This window comes from Neophocaena asiaeorientalis, unplaced genomic scaffold, assembly GCF_003031525.2.
Source record: "Neophocaena asiaeorientalis asiaeorientalis breed wild unplaced genomic scaffold, Neophocaena_asiaeorientalis_V1.1 scaffold197, whole genome shotgun sequence".
NCBI classification, from domain to species: Eukaryota; Metazoa; Chordata; class Mammalia; order Artiodactyla; family Phocoenidae; genus Neophocaena; species Neophocaena asiaeorientalis.
This window is the reverse complement of record NW_020174703.1, coordinates 7779014-7800956: the sequence shown is the minus strand read 5'-3', so window position 1 is coordinate 7800956 and position 21943 is coordinate 7779014. Positions and strand designations below refer to the sequence as shown.

Here is a 21943-nt window from a genome sequence, read left to right as displayed (position 1 = left end):
TAGCAGAAGGAAAGAAATCATAAAGATCAGATCGGAAATAAATGAAAAAGAAATGAAGGAAATGATAGAAAAGATTAATAAAACTAAAAGCTGGTTCTTTGAGAAGACAGACAAAATTGATAAGCCATTAGCCAGACTCATCAAGAAAAAAAGGGAGAAGACTCAAATCAATAGAATTAAAAATGAAAAAGGAGACGTAACAACTGACACTGCAGAAATACAAAGGATCATGAGAGATTAATACAAGCAGCCATATCCCAATAAAATGGAAAACCTGGAAGAAATGGACAAATTCTTAGAAAAGCACAACCACCTGAGACTGAACCAGGAAGAAATGGAAAATATAAAATATAAACTGACCAATTGAAATTGAAACTGTGATTAAAAATCTTCCAACAAACAAAAGCCTAGTACCAGATGGCTTCACAGGTGAATTCTATCAAACATTTAGAGAAGAGCTACCACCTATCCTTCTCAAACTCTTCTAAAATATAGCAGAGGGAGGAACACTCCTAAACTCATTCTACAAGGCCACCATCACTGTGATACCAAAACCAGACAAAGATGTCACAGAAAAAGAAAACTACAGACCAATATCACTGATGAACATAGATGCAAAAATCCTCAACAAAATACTAGCAAACAGAATCCAACAGCACATTAAAAGGATCCTAAACCATGACCAAGTGGGGTTTATCCCAGGAATGCAAGGATTCTTCAATATACGCAAATCAATATGATACACCATATTAACAAACTGAAGGATAAAAACCATATGATCATCTCAATAGATGCAGAAAAAGCAAAGGCCATTTTGACAAACCCACAGCCAACATCGTTCTCAAAAGTGAAAAACTGAAAGCATTTCCTCTAAGATCAGGAACAAGACAAGGTTGCCCACTTTCACCACTATTATTCAACATAGTTTTGGAAGTTTTAGCCACAGCAATCAGAGAAGAAAAAGAAATAAAAGGAATCCAAATTGGAAAAGAAAAAGTAAAGCTGTCACTGTTTGCAGATGACATGATACTATATATAGAGAATCCTAAAGATGCTACCAGAAAACTACTAGAGATAATCAATGAATTTGGTAAAGTATCAGGACACAAAATTAATACACAGAAATCTCTCACGTTCCTATACACTAATGATGAAAAATCTGAAAGAGAAGTTAAGGAAACTCTCCCATTTACCACTGCAATATAAAGAATAAAATACCTAGGAATAAACTTACCTAAGGAAACAAAAGATTTGTATGCAGAAAACTGTAAGACATTGATGAAAGAAACAAAAGATGTTACAAACAGCTGAAAGATGTATCATGTCCTTGGACTGGAAGAATCAACATTGTGAAAATGACTATTCTACCCAAAGCAATCTAAAGATTCAACACAATCCCTAAAACTACCAACGACATTTTTCACAGAACTAGAACAAAAAATTTCACAATTTGTATGCAAACACAGAAGACTCTGAATATCCAAAGCAAACCTGAGAAAGACAAATGGAGCTGGAGGAATCAGGCTCCCTGACTTCAGACTATACTACAAAGCTGCAGTAATCAAGACAGTATGGTACTGGCACAAAACCAGAAATATAGCTCAATGGAACAGGATACAAGGCCCAGAGATAAAACCATGTACATGTGGTCACCTTATCTTTAATAAAGGAGGCAAGAGTAGACAATGGAAAAAATACAGCCCTTTCAATAAGTAGCATTGAGAAAAATGGACAGCTACATATAAAAGAATGAAATTAGAACACTTCCTAACACCATACACAAAAATATACTCAAAATGGATTAAACACCTAAATGTAAGCCCAGACATTATAAAACTCTTAGAGGAAAACACAGGTTGAACACTCTGTGACATAAATCACAACAAGCTCCTTTTTGACCCACCTCCTAGAGAAATGGAAATAAAAACAAAAATAAACAAATCAGACCTAATGAAACTTAAAAGCTTTTGTATAGCAAAGGAAACCATAAATAAGACGAATAGACAACCCTCAGAATGGGAGAAAATATTTGCAGATGAAGCAACTGACAGAGGATTAATCTCTAAAATATACAAGCAGCTCATGCAGCTCAATATCAAAGAAACAAACAACCCAATCCAAAAAATGGGCAGAAGACCTAAATAGACATTTCTCCAAAGAAGATATACAGATTGCCAACAAACACATGAAATGATGCTCAACATCACTAATCATTAGAGAAATGCAAATCAAAACTACAATGAGGTATCACCTCACACCAATCAGCATGGCCATCATTAAAAAAACTACAAACAATAAATGCTGGAGAGGGTATGGAAAAAAGGGAACCCTCTTGCACTGTTGGTGGGAATGTAAATTGATACAGCCACTATGGAGAACAGTATGGAGGTTCCTTAAAAACCTAAAAGTAGAACTACCATATGACCCAGCAATCCCACTGCTGGGCATATACCCTGAGAAAATCATAATTCAAAAAGAGTCATTACCACAATGTTCATTGCAGCTCTATTTACAATAGCTAGGACATGGAAGCAAACTAAGTGTCCATCGACAGATGAATGGCTAAAGAAGATGTAGTGCATATATACAATGGAATATTACTCAGCCATAAAATAAACAAAATTGAGTTATTTGTAGTGAGGTGGATTGACATAGATTCTGTCATACAGAATGAAGTCAGAAAGAGAAAAACAAATGCTGTATGCTAACACATATGTATGGAATCTTAAAAATAAAGAAGAAGAAATGGTTCTGGAGAACTTAGGGGAAGGACAGGAATAAAGATGTAGATGTAGAGAATGGATTTGAGGACACAGGGAGGGGGAAGTGTAAGCTGGGACGAAGTCAGAGAGTAGCATTGACATATATGCACTACCAAATGTAAAATAGCTAGCTAGTGGGAAGCAGCCGCATAGCACAGGGAGATCAGCTCGGTGCTTTGTGACCACCTAGAGGGCTGGGATACGTAGGGTGGGAGGGAGACTTAAGAGGGTGGGGATATATGTATACATATAGCTGATTCACTTTGTCATACAGCAGAAACTAACACAACAATGTAAAGTAATTATACCCCAATAAAGATGTTAAAAAAATATAATAATATAAAAAAGGATTATTGTCTGTTTTTCTCAACTAAGTTTGCCTAAAGACAGATAAGACAGACTGGTTGAAATTTCTCAAAACTTTTTTCGCACTAACGTTCTCTGATGTGATGATTATGTAATTAGGTCCTTATCATAAATATTTCCTTTACTGCTTTTCCTGTATTCTCACCCATCACCAACATTCCTTACCATCCTTGCCAATTAGATTTTTTTTCAAAAATTGCTTCAGTGTTGAAAAGATAATCAATTATTTTGCATAAGTGAATTTATTTTATAGGGGTATATATATTTCTCAATAACGGAAATTAATAAAATTTTCTGTGACTGTCAATATTTAAGGATACATTTGAGTTATGCTCACCAGTGGTTAAAATATTTGAAAAGCCTCACCCATTTCTATAACTCTGGATTATTTTTATTATTCTTTCACACTTGGCCATTCTATCCATAATTTTCAAATAATATATGTATGGATTGGGAGATTTTGCTTTGCACATCACAGTAACTGATTTCTAGAGACACCTGAGTGATTTTGTATACGAACAATGTTGCTGCCCTTGCATTTCATTTGAGAAGTATTTTGGAAAATGTTTTCTAATGCTGAGTTGAGTTGGGCCTATTTAATTTGGTTTGCTCTCAGCTTTCATGAATTTTCTATTTGAGTCAATAATTTTCAAAGCCCGTTTAGGATTTTTGTAACCTTCTCATCAACCTTGGAAAGGAATCTTTTTTCTAAAGCCTTGTAAATTACTTATTTCATACTCAGAGTGCTAAAGGTTTTTACCAGGCAGCAGAACAGACTTATAGTCATTCAGACCACATTTTATTTCAATAACTCAGCTATTATTTTCCATGTGATCAACTGTTAAGTGTAAACCATCTTTTCTAGAGAGTTCGTAGGTGACCAATTGCCATGTATTTTGTGGTGAGAAGTTGTATTAGTTCAAATATCCTCTGTAATCCTTTACTATGATTAAATGCTTATTCATGATATAGGTAAATAAATTGATTCCAAAAATTTCTGCCTGTAAATAGAAGCTTATAGTGAGTGTCTTCTTTTGCTTCTGAGATTTTATACAGCTGACACATATGCCATGAATGTAACTCAGATTCTGTTGTCTCTTCTCTTACTCCTGGTGAAATCATTATGCCCTCAGTTGATATTTCTCGCTTTCCCTTTCATAAAACCACAGTGAATCCTTTTTGTATACCTCCTATGTAACAAAATCTTCAACAATCAAATAGGTTCAATTTTGTCATGATTTCAATACGATGAGCTGCATTTACAGTTGTTCTGGACATAACACACCTACCTGGAATATACTCAGCTTGGATTCTACATTCATTTTTAATTCAATTTTAAACTCCAATTTTTGTTTCCCTTGCCATAATTCTAAAACTGGATGCTAATCTTTAGTGCTTTGTTTACAGTTAGGTTCATACAACTTATCTGCCATTTTATATAATCATTTTAATCCAATTAAATCACAAAGTAGATATGCCACCTATAAACCTATTGGTCCCCAGGCAAAAGGAGACAAGAAAAAATTCTCCTTCCTCTGCAAACTATGTAAGTCATCATCAAATATAGCTCTTCAGAATGTTAGTCCTGGGACCATATAGCCATGATATTGATAGGGATATACTGAGAGGAACATAAGAAGGAAGAGATAGAGCCAAAGATACTGAATTTGCCACAGAATGCCTCCTTGGCCTCTTCTTCTGCCACAGTCTTCAGTTGGTATTTCAATAAACAACATGTAAGGATATAGAGGGAAAATGCAGGTCTGGGCTTGATGCACAACAAAAAGGCAACTGTGGTGGTAACTGAGCAATTCCCTGAGTGCCTAATGACTTAGACAACAGAGGAGGCTGCTAAAGGTAAATCTTCCCCAAAAGCACTCCCCTAAACCTCACCCAGGTTATCCAGTGGTGGATAAAATCTGCTATAAATGGCACCAGCTGCATGATATGTGCTTCTACATTCCATAGGACATCATAAGAATCTTGGCTCACTTAATTATAATTTCTAATTTGTTAAAATATAATAATTAATTTTTAAAATCTATATCCTATACTCTGTGAATGTCAAAATTAAGAATAAGTAAATTTAATTACTGAATGGCTGGTAAAAATCTGAAACAAATTTTATAGTAAATTTTGTGTTTGTCTGTTTATTTGACCAGCTATACTTTCTAATGTTTTCAGTGATATTCAACAACTTCCATATGCACAGACACTATTAAAAACTAGAAGGCCTTAAGTATTTTCCCAGCTTTTATTAAATACTAAAACATAATGTCTTTGTGACTTTTGTCCAATATAAGAAAGACTAGTATATTTTGGATATATCTAATATCTAATAGGAAAAGTTATGGATTTAATTACTTGATGGAGCTGATAAGCAGTTATGTATTTATCTTGAGTTAATCATTTTGAATTGGGCTGTGATTGAAATAAATGTATTATATATATATCAGCTCTGATGTGGCATTGATGAATGTGGCCAACTCAGAGAATCTGTTCCCTTACTTCTTTTCCCTCCTTCCTCTTCCTCCACCTCCTCATCCTCTTTTTCTTCTTTCTCCTCCTCCTCTTTCTTCTTTTTTCTTTTTATAACAACACTTTAAAAATGTAAAAAACATCCTTAGCTTGTTAGCCATACAAAAACAAGCCACAGACCACATTTGTCTTGCCAACATGAGCTGTAGTTTGCTGACCCCTATATCAGACCATGACTGTTTCAATTTAATCTGTTTTTCTTCCTCCATAAGAAGCTGATAAATACTTAAATGGAGAGGCTAATACTGTCTATTGTTATCATGAAATAATTTCTTATATTTTAGGAGAGTAGGAAAATATTTTCAACAGTTATAACTCATGAATATGTCCAGAAAAATTCAATTAAACTATTTCTTCATCATTTACCTCATAGGACATTCTTATGTTACTTCTGTTAATTGAGAATTCTATAGAAAGCTTTTGTGTTAATTTGACCATTCTATAGAGACTTTACATACACTATATTCACAGACCAGATAATTATGAAATTTTTTTTCTAATATTTTATTCTTCACCCAGCACAGTGAAAGGTACTGGTAATATTTGGATAAATATAACCTAGTTTCTGCTTTTAAAGACTTCACAGAATAGTAGGAAGGAGAGACAGGTAAATAATTGAAATACTTAAGCTAAATAATTTGAAATTTGAGCAAAACTTGGATTTATTTCCAAGTAGAATGAAGAAGTAACAGATATTTACCTAGGACCCTAGAAAGACATGTGACCTGGACACACATGTTTGAGACTTGTCGGCATATGTAGTGACCTGAAAATTTATGCATACACAAGACCCTGTAAGAAGAACATAGAGAGAGAGAGAGAGAAATGGCTGGAGGAACAGCAGTACCAGCAGTCAGTAAACAGAAAAGAAGTGGTACAAAGGAAACTTTGTGAGAAAGGATTGCAAAGAAGTCAAGAAGTTCAAAGGCTTCAGGGAGCTCAGCTAAGATAGGACTGGAAAGTAGCATTGGAGTTTGCAATTTGGGAGCCATCTTAGTGAGAAGACTTTGGGGAATGGTCAGTTTTAACTGTGAGGCATTGCATTAAGATAGTGACTCTCACATGATAATCGGCTAGGGAGTATTTTTCAAAATTGAAGTACCTCCTTCCCAAAGGAAATGTCAAAATGCAATATGCCAGAAGAAATGTGTGTTTTAAAATAAGCTTTCTGTTGTTCTGATAACTTCCCTCCTCACAAGATGAAAATTAATGGGAAGTGAAGGACTTGAGATAGCAAGTGTATCTTATTTTCCAAGAACAAAGGCTTTGTTAGAGAGAAAAGGGATCAAACCATAATGAAAAGGAAAAATGGGCTGTAGGAAGAGCTTGCTTTGTTATTCTTTAGGGTGAGAAAGATTGGAGAATGTTACAGACCAAGAGCTAGTAAAAAGGACAGAAGCTAAAGATAAATGGTAGAGGAAAGGACTCAATATCTTGCCATGTCCCTAAGGCAGTGAGAAATGACAGGATCCAGAGTAAAGGCAGAAGCACATATAGAGAGATTTTCATACACAAGATGGTTTGTTAAGGAAGGAAATTTGTGCAAAAAAAATACTTCTATACAGTTTCAATACTAATTTCCTCCACCTTAAGTTATATCTGTATTTGAGGAAGAAATAAAACAAAAGCATGGGAGGGAACGAAAAGCTGATTACAGGCTGATCTGTATAATGGATTTCTATCCATTATTTATCACTAGATTACAGCATTTTAGGATCATAAGGGGAAAGAGGTACTATTGGTTTCATTTGAAAGGTGATCCATAAAAGGGGCAGAGATGACGTTCACAGCCTGGATACCAGTAAAAAAGTAACAGGAACAGGAACAGTTCATATGCATAATCTAAGTATTTCATTAACTAAATGAAAGCAAAGCTGTGAATACTGCTGCAGCCTTGTTGACAGGTGTGTCACTCTGGAGTACCTCTGAGAACATGCTGACATGTTTTCTAACCAAAAAAAATACTCAAGCAAAACTTTTTTGTTTTATAGTTATCTGAGAGATATCAGAAAATTTAAGGAGGAGGAAGAATGACAAGTGTTAAAATTTAATAACTTTCCCATTAACGCCAAATTTTCACAGTGGGGGGGCTCCCTCCATTTACATAATATTCCAAGATCTAGCACGTATTTGAAATATGTGAATTTTGTTTATACAGTGTTAATTCACTTGAGAAAATGGGATATATGTGTCACCTACAAATCTATCCATGGAGAAAATAAACCACTAATAAAATCATCAAGAATGTAAAAGCGCCATCTAGAGGTTCATCAGGTTCATTAAATGTATACATACAATCCTTAAAATTCACATGGGGTGGGGTTATTGGGAAGAACACAGAAGGGACTCAGGAACTGATACAAATCATATAACTTATGTGCTTGTTCACAGATCTTGCACTGCAACCTAACAGACTTTAAAGGAGAGATGCTACTCCAGTTCTACTTACTTTAAAACATTAACTCATGTTTTCAGCCAAGTGGCAGCACTGAATTGGCCTGTGATTATGGGCATTCAACATCCTATGTGCCATTTAAGTACCTTCAGCATCAATTTTGCAGCTGGAAAACTATTGCTATTTATGTTTTCAGTGCATTTGAAATAATCTAGAAGTTATTTTACTTCTATTAGACATTAAGAATAGAACCAACTGTAAAATCATTACTTCGCCAATTTACTGTGAAACCCAAAGGAAATCTCTCAAATGTGTCATTTATTGAATGTAAAAGTGAAGGAAAAAAGCAGTTCTTGGAACTAGTTATCAATATTTCAGTCAGGCAGATTTATCAAAATTATAATAAGGATTTTTAGACTTTTTCCATTTATGTTGCTATAAAAATAGCATAAAATAGCTGATTAAATATATTCTATATTCCAAATATTATTAGTAATGTTTTATTCCTTTTACTCCTAAAAACCCAGCAAATTAAGCACAATCTCTATTTTACACATAAGGAGAAACTAAGGCTGCAATTCATCAATTTGCATGACTAATTAATGATAGCCAAAATTCCAATATAGGTATTTCTGAATTCAAAGCCAATGTTCTTATATTCTCAAGTGAGTCCCTTTTGGGATTCAGATATATATATATATATAAACTCTGGAGGTAATATATATCTATATACAGAATAAAATTATAAGGTTGGAGCTTAGATTCCTTAAATTCCTAAATTTTCTTGCCTCCTTATGTGTAAGATGTGACCAAACATAACATCTGAAACTTCAGTGCTCCAATTATCAATATATTCCAAGCTGCTTAGGCCACTCATCCAAGCAATACAAATCAGTTTTCATCCCTCCACCCCTCCTGAGTTTTGTTTTCCTTTTTTCTGCTTGGGCTGAGCATTTTTGAAGGATTATTTAGAATCATGAAGATTTGACCCACCACACATTTATCCTATTAAGGATCATCGGGATCCTAAATGTTACTTGCCATCCTTTTATGCACCCTTTTAAAAATTCTCCAAGACCCGAAAACACTGTGTTAGACATTAAGAATAGAACCAACTGTAAAATCATTACTTCGCCAATTTACTGTGAAACCCAAAGGAAATCTCTCAAATGTGTCATTTATTGAATGTAAAAGTGAAGGAAAAAAGCAGTTCTTGGAACTAGTTATCAATATTTCAGTCAGGCAGATTTATCAAAATTATAATAAGGATTTTTAGACTTTTTCCATTTATGTTGCTATAAAAATAGCATAAAATAGCTGATTAAATATATTCTATATTCCAAATATTATTAGTAATGTTTTATTCCTTTTACTCCTAAAAACCCAGCAAATTAAGCACAATCTCTATTTTACACATAAGGAGAAACTAAGGCTGCAATTCATCAATTTGCATGACTAATTAATGATAGCCAAAATTCCAATATAGGTATTTCTGAATTCAAAGCCAATGTTCTTATATTCTCAAGTGAGTCCCTTTTGGGATTCAGATATATATATATATAAACTCTGGAGGTAATATATATCTATATACAGAATAAAATTATAAGGTTGGAGCTTAGATTCCTTAAATTCCTAAATTTTCTTGCCTCCTTATGTGTAAGATGTGACCAAACATAACATCTGAAACTTCAGTGCTCCAATTATCAATATATTCCAAGCTGCTTAGGCCACTCATCCAAGCAATACAAATCAGTTTTCATCCCTCCACCCCTCCTGAGTTTTGTTTTCCTTTTTTCTGCTTGGGCTGAGCATTTTTGAAGGATTATTTAGAATCATGAAGATTTGACCCACCACACATTTATCCTATTAAGGATCATCGGGATCCTAAATGTTACTTGCCATCCTTTTATGCACCCTTTTAAAAATTCTCCAAGACCCGAAAACACTGTGTAAGACTTTCACTTGAAGTCTCTCATTCTGCACCTCTTCACCTTACATTGTCTCCTTCATGGATCATATATTCTGAGCTCCAGCTTTTAACTTCTCTCCATTTCAGTAACTCTCTCTTCCTCTCTTTCTATGTATCTATATAGATATATAATTGACCCTTGAACAACACGGGTGTGAGGAACACTGACCTACACAGTCAAAATACATGTGTAATTTAGAGTCAACCCTCCATATACGAAGTTCCTCCACAAACGAGGTTCATCCATACCCACTGTTCACATCCGCAGTCCACATCCACGGATTCAACCAACTGTGAATCCTGTAGTACTGAAATATGTTCTGTTGAAAAGAAGTCTGCATAGAAATGGACGCATACAGTTCAAACCCATGTTGTTCAAGGGTCAACTGTGTATCTGTGTCTATATCTATACCTGCATAAGCTGTATTTGCCTTCGTCCCATTGATAGACAAGATGACCTACCCTTCCTGACTCAGGTTAATTTGTCCTTCTTGACTGCTGAAGCAACTTGCTGCTATACTTATATTTTCCCTTTTCAGCAATTCAATCATTTCCTCATCTCTGAATTCTTCTGCCTCAGTTTATACATAGCTGCAGGCACTGTGGCAGGCAGAATAGCAACCTCACAACGATGTCCACATCCTAACTCTAACACCTGTGAATGTTACCTTACTTGGTAAAAGGGACTTTGTAGATAGGATTAAGTTAAGGACCTTGCAATAGGAAGGGTATCCTGGACTGTCCAGGTGATACCAATGTAATCACAAGCATCCTTAAAAGTGGAAGAGGGAGGCAGAAAAAAGGTCAGAGAAGGAAATGTGACAACAGAAGTGAGGTTAATGATGTAATATGAGAAGGACCTGACTTTCTTTGCTAGCTTTGAAGATGGTGGAAGGGGGCCACAAGCCAATGAATGTTAGTGGCCTCTGGCAGCTAGAGAAGGCAAGGAAATGAATTCTTCCCTAAGCCTACAGAAAAGAATGCAGCCCTACTGACCCCTTGATTTTAGTCCCATAAGACCCATGTTGGACTTCTGACCTACATAACTGCATTATAAGAAGTCACTAAATTTTTGTAATTTGTTACAATAGCAATAAAAAACTAATACAGTCTTCATCTATCTTAAAAGGGTATTTATGGATGCTGCCACCTCCTATAATTGCTATCTTATTTCTCTAATTCCTTATACATTTCAGAGCCTCAAATTTGTAATCGATATCCTCTGCCTTCATTAATTCTTTACCTATTCTCTACCTTCTTAATTACATGAACTTTTTATTCTCACAGTGTTACTAAAATTTTTCTCATGGAGGTCCTTAAAAGACAGTTTTCTTACCAAATCTGATGAAAGTTTCTCTTTATTTCTTTGACATCTTCAGCATATTTGATCCTGTTGACTTCCTCTTACATCTTGAAATTACTTCCTTTCTTTGGTTTCTGTGACCTTTAACAGGCTTCTGGTTTTCCCTAGCCTACTGAGGCAAAGACTATTTAAAATATTCAAGATAGGTGTGACCACCTTTGTCTGTGTGCCCCCCCCCAAAAAAACAGTCGATATCCTCTGGGAAACTCTGAGACCAGCAGCTTACTGCTTTTCTTTCCAAGTGCTACTTCATTCTTCAGGAGGGTGAGAGATATCCTCCATCCCCAAGGGTTAATGCCTCTGCTCTTCTGCCAGCTAAGAAGATGCTTCTCAGTTGCTTCCCATTTACTTTAAGACTCAGAACTAGGGAGACTACAATTTAAGGCTAGTTTTCTAAATTAATTTTGCCTTCTGTCTAAAAGAGCTGAATCAGCTAGATTGTATTTAAGAAGGAAATTTTACTGCTTTGAGTTCATCTTCTTTGTCTTACTAACTACTATTAAAGATTTTAACAAGCAGGTGAATTTCATACATTGAGTTCTGAATAATCTATAAACTAGATAATAATTCCTTGAATCTTTGAGTTAGTCATTCAGTCACTGTGGATTTTGTTGACAAGTATATAGTCATTAAGAAAATAATGTTTCTAAAATTATAAATCAATTGGAAACAGGCAAGTCATTTAATGCCAAGTGAAACAATAAGTGTTGAAAATGTCTGATTAAAGATACGTAAAATAAGCCTAGACACAAAAATAGTTAAAAGAAATTAACTAAAATAGGAGCAAGAGTTATGTGCTGGTACTATAATTTTCTTGAAGAGTCATGTATTACTGTGGGTTTTTTTTAAAGAAAAGATTGGTTTTAAAACACAAACAAAACTCAAATGGACTCTCCCACCAGGTAACTTGATCTCATCTGGACAACGCTGACCCTGCTTCTCAATGTGTTCTGATGCCTAACAGGTGTCACTCATTTTATTCCACAAGCTAAGCTAAGAAGAAATTCTGAACCCACATCATGGCTATCCCCATGCTGTTTGTCCTTTAGGAAGCAAGGTACATGTTGAATTATTTTTTAACCCATACAGAAAATCTTTTGTGCTTTTAGGCTATGCTGTGTGCACTTTTATAAAAAAGTAGCCAAGGGCTTCCCTGGTGGCACAGTGGTTGAGAGTCCACCTGCCGATGCAGGGGACACGGGTTCGTGCCCTGGTCTGGGAAGATCCCACATGCCGCAGAGCGGCTGGGCCCATGAGCCATGACCGTTGAGCCTGTGCGTCCAGAGCCTGTGGTCCACAATGGGAGAGGCCACAACAGTGAGAGGCCTGCATACCGCAAAAATAAAATAAAATAAAATAAAAAGGTAGCCAAATAATGAGATTTTTCTCATGCTTAATGATTCAAACAATAAAATATTACCAATATGTAATAAAGTATAACAACAAAATATACATTTTTCTCCTTTGCAGCTAGAAATTCATGCTGAAATATTCATGTATTTAAAGACCAACATTTAAAAATCTAAAAAGTCACCAAATAACCTCTACACAAGTGAAAATAAGTTGCAAAAACTGCATGTGAAAGATTATCTTCTAGGCCAAAAACCCACCATCAACACTGAAATAATATAAATATGTGCTAAATAGCAATGACAGATGCAGGCACTTTCTAAAATAATACAAAATGAGGATTTCAGGGAAGTGTAATTTAATTTGCATCCCGGGGGTATATTTTCATCTTCTTGTCAAAGAATTTATATACATAACCTGCCATGAGTGATTACAAAAAAGAGAGGTCTAGGATGTTTTTGTTTGTGTTTCTATTTGTTTTAAACAGGAATCATTAGAACAGTAACTTTGGAGTGCTGACCATAGTAAGCATGTCATTTGGAATATTTCCTGTCATGCTAGCAAGGTAAATAGTGCAATTTGCAAATTCCAGAGGTTTGGGAGATAACAGTGGTCCTAACGTTTTGGACCATAGGTCTCTGTTGGCTCATACCTTTTCATATCAGTGTTTTTGTAGCCACTACCCTTATTTCTCCCTTCCCACGTAAATACTTGCACACAGTGAAACAATGAGATTTCTGGCATACCTATAGGCCTTCTTAATCTCTCTCTTCTTCTGCTTCTGTTCTCTGGCTGAATAAGAGAAAGATGTTTTACTGTGGATTCTTGGCTCCTTTGAAAGAATTTTTTTTCCCCTTCTGTCTTCATTTTAGCATAGCTTTTTAAAAAATAGTGTTATTTACATTTGCTTTGAAATTGCCTTTTCAATTCATTACATTGCTGTGTGTTGATTACCTTTATCAAGTTTGCATGCAGCTAAACATGATCTACAAATTTTCTGCCAGAAGAGTGGACTGCGATATTGTCTAAATCTGATCTTTCATCATTTATTTATAAGTGATGTATTTATTCATTTAATTAAACCCTCCCAAGTGAGTCACATTATTCATAAACCTCTAGAGCTGCACTGTCCAAAATGGTAGTCACTAGTCTTATGTAGCTATTTACATTTAAATGTAATGGCTTCCATATTGGACATCACAGATGTTACAGAACATTTCCATCATCTCATAAAGTTCTATCGGACAACACTGCTTTAGAGGAAGTCTCCTAGACTGAAGAGCTAGAAATCTAACCTGGCCTTCTTGAAGTATAAGAAGTGAGAGGTTTTTTTGGTCCTTACTCAATGTAGGAATTCAATATATACCAATTAGAATGTGTCGATTAGTGTGTAGGTGGAAAATGAAACTAACATGTTAGGATTTATTTACCAATGAATATTACACGACAGGGAAAACAAAACATCCAAGCTATGATGTACTTACATTCTCTGCTCCTGATTAAAACTCTGACCCTTGTAAACAATCCTCGGCATACTGAAGCTCATTTAATCCTAAATCCACTATTAGCAAGTTGATGAGCTACACATTTTTTTGCAGGGGGAACATTCAAGAAAACATTCTCCATTCTAATGGGGAAGATAGTCATGTACTTAAATAAGTATAGTATAAGCAGGGGCATATCCAGGCTTTGTGGGGCCTTGAAAATTATGCAATTTAGAAAGCACTGAAAAAAACCAAAACTCCCCCAAATTGTAAATATATAAAACTATACATACATATAAAACTTCTAGAGTTTTGGAAGGAGACTGTGCAAGTAAGTGTTCCTGAAGATTAAGCTTCCTTAATTTACTGTAAAGCCACATCTGAATATTAAACAAAATGTAACAAAGGGCTATGTGCAAATAGCAGAAAATAACAATAACAGAAAGGACTGGAGATGGCATTTTAATAGAAAAAGTACTAAAAGTTAATACTTCATGCTGTTAAAATGATAGTGTTTACTCCTGGTATGAGGAATCTGAGGGCAGAAAGGGTTAGTGCCATATTTTACTTTTTATATTTCTCACAACTTTTACAGGGAAAATTCATTCTTGTGAAACTTGTGTTTAAAAATAGAGTCTGCCCAATTTGTAGACACACACTTACACATACACGTAAAGAAAGATGATGCTTGAATTAGGCACTGAAGGTTGGCTTGATACCAAAAGATGGGAGAATGTCTTAGCTCAGGCGGCTATAACAAAATACCAAAGACTGAGTGGCTTAATCAGCAGACACTGATTTCTCACAGTTTTGGATCCTTAGAAGTTCGAGGTCAGGATGCCAGCATGGTGAGGTTCTAGTGAGGGTCCTCTGCCTGGCTTGCAGATGGCTGCTTTCTTGCTGTGCCCTCACTTGGTGGGGGAGGAGGTTAGGGGTGGGGGAGAATTCTGGTCTCTTCTTATAACGGCACTAATTCCATCATGAAGACCCCACCCTCATGACTTCATCTAAACATAATTACCTCCCAGAGGCTGCACTTCCTAATGCCATCACATAGTGTGTGGGGTGGGGGGTGGCAGGTCAGGGGAGAGCGATGATTAGGGCTTCAACATATGAACTTGGAAGGAACACAAGCATTCAGTCCCTAAAAGAGTGTCAATCCTGAAGGAGGGAATAGAACTTGCAATGATAGGAAGTGACAGGTGAAACCAGAAAAAAAAAAAATCCATAAGATTTTATGAAACCTACAATATTAGTCATTAAAAGAGATGTTCTTTTTCATTGTCCTTATGCCATTTAACTAATAGTGATAGCTTCCAGTTTAGGCAAGGACTGTGCTTTTGAATTCTTACCTGTCTTCCAAAATTTCAAACATAATTCTTCACAAATGAAAAAATCCATAAGATATGAGAAGGAAAGATCAACAAACATAAGAGTTAGAGAAAATGAAGTAAATATATAGAGTGGACATTTGTTCAATCATTTTGTTTAAATTATCCCTCTCAAAAACTTTATGATTGAGTTCTGGTTTGGAGGGATATGATTTTTCAAGGTGCTTACATGTCCTACTTTTTTCTTTACTGAATGTTCACTTCTGTATAATTCACTATTCATAACTTTTCTATTATGATATGGGCTGGAAAAATAAAACAGGAAAAAAATAATATTCGATATTATTACTAGGCAAAGAGTTGATAAAAGTTTCATTGAAGACAAAGGGAAATGTAATTGGATAAAATCAGATATTGAGGATTTTCCTGTGTATTGTCATTATACACAATTCCTTTAAAATTACAATACTTAAATATACATACCTCTTTTCATTTTGTGTGTTCACATGCACTCTGATTTATTCCTCAGGAGAAACTTACAAAATGCTCTTTGAGGACATAAAGAAATAACTAAATAAAAGGAGAGTAATTCAGAAGGAATCACAAATATCATAAAAATTTATATTTCCCCAAAATTAATCAAGTGTTAAATGGGACTTCAGACAACTTACCAACAAGGTATCCCTATGGACCTATATAAACTGATCTTCAAATCTACATGGAAGAGTCACAGACACTGTATTGCTAAGGCAGATCTGAAAATGAAAGAGGCAAAATGTCCCACCAGACATCAAGATCTTTCTCAAGCTATTGTAATTTGAAGGTAATATTGATGAGAGAATTAGTAAAGGAAACAGAATGGTGAGCCAGAACAAATATGGGTGCACTTATGGAAATCTGTTATATATGAGGTGTCATTATGCATCAATGAGATTGATTCAAGAAGTTATTTGGGAATAATGCATTTTTCCTATAGGGAAACAATAAAATTGGATTCCTATGCCAAGCAAAGCAGAATTCACAATCCACAAAAGAAGAACTCAGAATGTCCAAAAGACATTTGAAAAGATGTTTATCCTTACCTACCATCAAGGAAATAAATAATAACAAAAATAAAATCCATTTCACATGAATCAGATTGGCAAAATTTGAGAGGTTTGATAATACTCAGTTGGGCAAGGATAAAGAAAAAATGGAAATTCTTAAACAGTGGTAGGAACATAAATTAGTACAATCACTATGGAGAGCAATTCAAGATAATCTAATATTGGAAACATATAAACCCTATAAGCTAACAATTCCATATCTAATACACTATTGAGGAAACACTCCCACAAAAGAACCAGAATATATACCTGAAACATTCTTTGGAACGTTGTTAGTAATAGTAAAAAATGGAAAACAAAACGTTCATCAGTTGTTTTCTTTCATTTAGAAAGCACATATATTGATCCTCCTATGTGCTGGCACTATACTGAAGGATTGGTAAATTATTTGATTCACATAGCAACTCCATGATCTAGGTACTATTATAATCCCTATTTTGTAGATGAGAAAACTGAGACAGTTAAGAGAGGTTAAGTAACTTCCCGAAGATGCCACAGCAATAAATGGTATAGCTAGGTTACAAACCCAGATGGTGTAGCTCCAGAGTCTATGCTTTCTCTGAAGCACTAAGGTATGCTGTTTGTCATGCATTGGAGAATCAAATAATATATGCTATAAGATAGTATATATTATTAAGAACAGATCTTGAAGGGACTTCCCCGGTGGTCCAGTGGTTAAGAATCTGCCTTCCAATGCAGAGGACACGGTTCAATCCCTGGTCAGGGAACTAAGATCCCACATGCTGTGGGGCAGCTAAGCCCACACACCACAGCTACTGAGCCCATGCACCACTACTAGAGAGAAGTCCCGCAACACAATGAAAAAGATCCCACATGCCACAACTAAGACCCAATGTAGCCAAATATAAAAATAAATAAATAAATATTAAAAAGAAAAAGAACAGATCTTGAAAACTATAGTGAGGAGGGGGAAAGCAAGTTTCAGGATACTATATACACTTTGATAGCATCTGTGCAAGTTTTTAAAAGTTGTAGGCACACAATATTATATTTTTTCATTCACATATGTGTACATTCCTGTATGTGACTGGAAGAATTCATAATAAATGTATGAAGTGGCTGATTCTGGGGAGACAGGAATAGAAATAAGACTAAGGATAGGAGACTAGAGGCTTTCAAGTTTATATTTAAAGTTGGATTAAAGAAAACCTTTAATGCTGTGTGTGTGTGTGTGTGTGTGTGTGTATAAACTCCAATGTGAAGACTGAAACTCCAAGAGGTGTGGCTTATTCAAGGACACAGAAAAATACCAGAACTAGAAATCAAACTCAAGGTATAGTTTTACATTCTAAGTGTTTTCTCTTTTTAAACTTTGCCTAACCAGATATTTGCTACATACACATAAGCTGCCCAAAAACAATTTAAAAACATTACTTATAGTGAAATATAATCTATCTTTACCCCCAAATTTTCCCTATTAATTTATCTATTAAGTCATGCACAATATTTATTGAACTACTGTTTTGTACAAGTCATTTTGTTTAGGTACTAGATGTAGGTTGACATTCTAGTGAAGTATGAACTCATGACCCCTGGTTTACAAAACCAGGGCTCCAACCACGATCAGCAAAAAGAGGTTGTAAAGCTAATAACTGTTCATTGTTTGAGCTTCTGGAAGAAAATCTTTCTAATTCTGACAAGGAGTTATCTTTACATATCATTCTTATTCATGGTGTAATAATAATTTCAAGCATTATTATTGTTATTATTCTCTGTAATTATATAATAATCATGACAGCTCATTTCTAACTCTCCAGAGAGAAGAGGAAAAATCTATAGGGAAGATGATGAGAGACATTAGACCAAATGGTCTTGATAAATTTTCTATTGTAATTTTAAACAAAGCCCTAGACACCATCTGACTAATTGCAGATATTTCTGGAAAGCTTGAAGGTCTCCAAATAATTAGGTTGGGAAGAGGGGGAGATCAGTTAGGAAGCTGATATCTCCCTGGACACTGCTACAAACTAGCATTGGCCTGCAGGCCTAGGTGGTGCTGGCTGTGTAAGCCCATCTCGGAGGCTAATTCGGTCTCAGAAGCAATGGCGTGTCTATGCAATTTGGGAAAGCATGTTGGCCGTGAGAAGAATTTCAAAGCAAAAGTTCAAAGAGAAATGAAAGAGGAAACTTGAAAGTAAATTTAAACTGTATTTGTTATAACCTGAACAAACAACAATTTTATGTGCACTAACCAAAATGCTCTGTCATTCTTCATCAGTAACTGTTCATTCAAATCCCTTTGCTAAAGAGTAAAGAAGTATCCAGGGGACTGGTAAATCTTGATTTGCTTCATTAAGTCTGCTGAAAACAAAACAAAACAAAACAAAACTTGATAAAGGCATCTTATGACGATCTGGCTATCATTATTATTCTCATCCAACACAACTAATCTGATACTGTGAAAGGAACATTAATAGAATTGTTTTCAAATTTAAGAAAAAGATAATGATACGCTCGCGAGATCTCAGACCACTGGACCCGGAAGGTTCTTAGGAAGTTGAAGGGCCTGGAGGAGGCCTGGGAACAAATGGCCGCTGCTGGATCATGCTGCTACGAGAGGAGAATGGCTGTTGCAGCCGGCGTCAAAGCAGCTCCAGCGCAGGGGACTCAAATGGGGAGCACGAGGACTCGCTGGCTATGCGCGCTAGGCAGCAGCTGGAGGCGCTGCTCAACAAGACCATGCGCATTCACATGACAGAGGAAGCACTGGTCGGTTGCTTCCTCTGCACCAACCGTGACTGCAGTGTTATCCTGGGCTCGGCGCAGGAGTTCCTTAAGCCGTCAAATTCCTTCTCTGCCGAGGAACCCCGTGTGCTGGGCCTGGCCGTGGTACCTGGACACCACATCCACATCGTTTCTATCGAGGTGCAGAGAGAGAGCCTGGCGGGGCCTCCCTATCTCTGAACATGATCGCGCATGCCTTTCAGACTTCATTAAATCTGTAACCGAAAAAAAAAAAAGAAAAAGATAATGATAAATATCAATGTTGGCAGCAGAAAGCCTATGTTTTGGCTGTAAGATATAAAGGGAAAAAAGTTATTCCTTGCCGACGGTCTTCATTTATGTATTTAAACACTGAATTTCTTGCATAGATCCATTTCTTCCTGATGGGAATATTGATAATAGCTTTTGCAACAACCACAGCACAGAGTGCCATAGAAATCCTTGCGTCACTCCAATGTCTGCCTCTGTCATCACATGGCCTTCTTTCTTCTGAGCGTGTCTGTATGTCTCCAAATCTCCCTTTCTTTTAAGAACACTGGTCATTGCATTTAGGGCCCGCCCTAATCTAGGATGGCCTCATCTTAACTTGACTACATCTGCAAAGACCCTATTTCCAAGTAAGGGCACATCTGCAGGTACCAGGGATTAGGATTTGAGCACATCTTTTTAGAGAATGCAATTCAACCAATTAAAAATAGGTTAAATGCATATTTAAATTCTCTAAACCTAGAAGGCAGGAACAGATGAGGGAAATGGTTTTCAGAGCAGTAGCTATCAATTTAATTTTAAAATGTAATCCTGAGGTTGCAGGGAAGGAAATCTCTCTGTATGATTATGCAGAGCAAGAACAGACGTGCAATCCCATGAATGCTGACATTCTACATATAAGAAAGGTAAAAAGGAGTATATGCATCCAAGTCAAGCAGCTAGGCACTAGCAGTTCATGAAATATTACACTTTAGACTCTGGAAATAAGGCAGTGGATGGCAGTGGGGAACAGGAAGGAAGTGTGTTATGCCCATTTCACAGAAAAAGAAACTGAGGACGAGAAAGTTTACATAAACTGACCAAAGTCAAGCAGCTAAGAAGTAGCAGGATTAGGATTCAAAATCTTTCGGTCTGGGCCCAGAGTTCTTAAGTTTTTCACCATTATATTCCTTCTTAAAGAAATGGTTCAATGGAAATTGTTCTAGTTATGGGAATATCTAGATATGGGAATATCATATCAGATATTCCTTGTAAACTGATACACACAAATGCCTTTGCCTAGACCTTCCCTGGGCAACTAATTTCCCAGGAAATCTCTTGGAAGTGCTATCATACTTGAAGTTCAATATTCCTGTTCCTGGATATTTCTTTGTACCAGAGATGAAGCTGATGAATTCCTTCAGATAATGTTGTAAATATCTGGGCACAATTCTACTTCAGACAAGACAACTTACTTGCATTTCCCCCAAAGTCCATGATCCACAGATCACTGTGCCTTGCCCAAGCTGTTCACTTCTGTTGTAAGGATTCATTGCCCTTTTCTTCCCAGCTGTCTTGGCCACCTGTTATTTAGAATTCCAACCTACATTTTAAGTGTTACCCCCACATAGGTTCATTTCCTTATCCCTCTCCACCACCCAGACTGAGTTTAATTCTCCTCTCCTGTAGCTGTTTGGGATCTACAGCAGTGGGCACTCTTACCAACCAAACATAATTCACACCTTCCTTCTCCTTAACAGAACCTGGAAATTATTCAAGTAGCCAACCCCATCCACAAATCTAGGTACTCAGAGAAAGCTAACCCACCTCCACCTTGAAGGATGCCCTTCATTTTTGTTAAAACATCATTGTATCAGTAAGGTATTGCCAACCACGAATTTCAGTAGTTTAAAGCTATTGCAGTTTGTTAATGATCATGATTATGTGGATTGGCTACTATAATCTTCTTGTCTATGCCAGCTCAGCTGGAGCTGGATCTAGAATGACCTCAGATGGATGGTCCTCAGCCTCAGTCGGGACCTTAGCTAGAATGGTTTGGAAAGCTGAGAGCTCTATCTCCCCTTGGGCTCTCATCCTCCAGCAGGCAAAACTAGGCTTCTTCACTTGGTGATAAAGGATTCCCTAGCAGAAAGAGAGGGCAAACCCCAATGCACAATCATTTTCAAGCCTTTGCCTTTTTCACAATTGTTAATGCCTGTTAGCCAAAGCAAATCACATGGCCAAGCCTCTACTCAAAAGATGGAGAGAGATTCTACTCCTGAAGCAGCAAAGTCACATTGCAAAGGCGTGAGCATACCTGAAAGGGAAGAGTTGCAATCAACTTTGTCAATAAGACCTGAAGTGATCACCTTATTTAAAATTACAATTTAGCCCCACCCAAGCACTACTGATCCCCTTTAACCTGCTCTTGTTTCCATAGTATATGTCACATTCTAACATGCTGTGTTATTTACTTATTATGTCTATTGTTTTTGTCTTCTCCTTTAAAATACATGCTCCCAAGGTAGAAATCTTCGTTCACTAATTGATCTACTTAGAAGACTATC

General features: G+C 36.2%; 1 pseudogene across 1 annotated transcript; it reads left to right on the top strand.

Annotated features, from left to right (window-relative positions):
* The first annotated feature begins 19127 nt into the window (after positions 1-19127).
* Positions 19128-19634, top strand: LOC112409290 (N-alpha-acetyltransferase 38, NatC auxiliary subunit pseudogene; annotated as a pseudogene). The gene has a single exon (XR_003005135.1). The product of XR_003005135.1 is annotated as an N-alpha-acetyltransferase 38, NatC auxiliary subunit pseudogene (transcript).
* The last annotated feature ends 2309 nt before the right edge of the window (positions 19635-21943 follow it).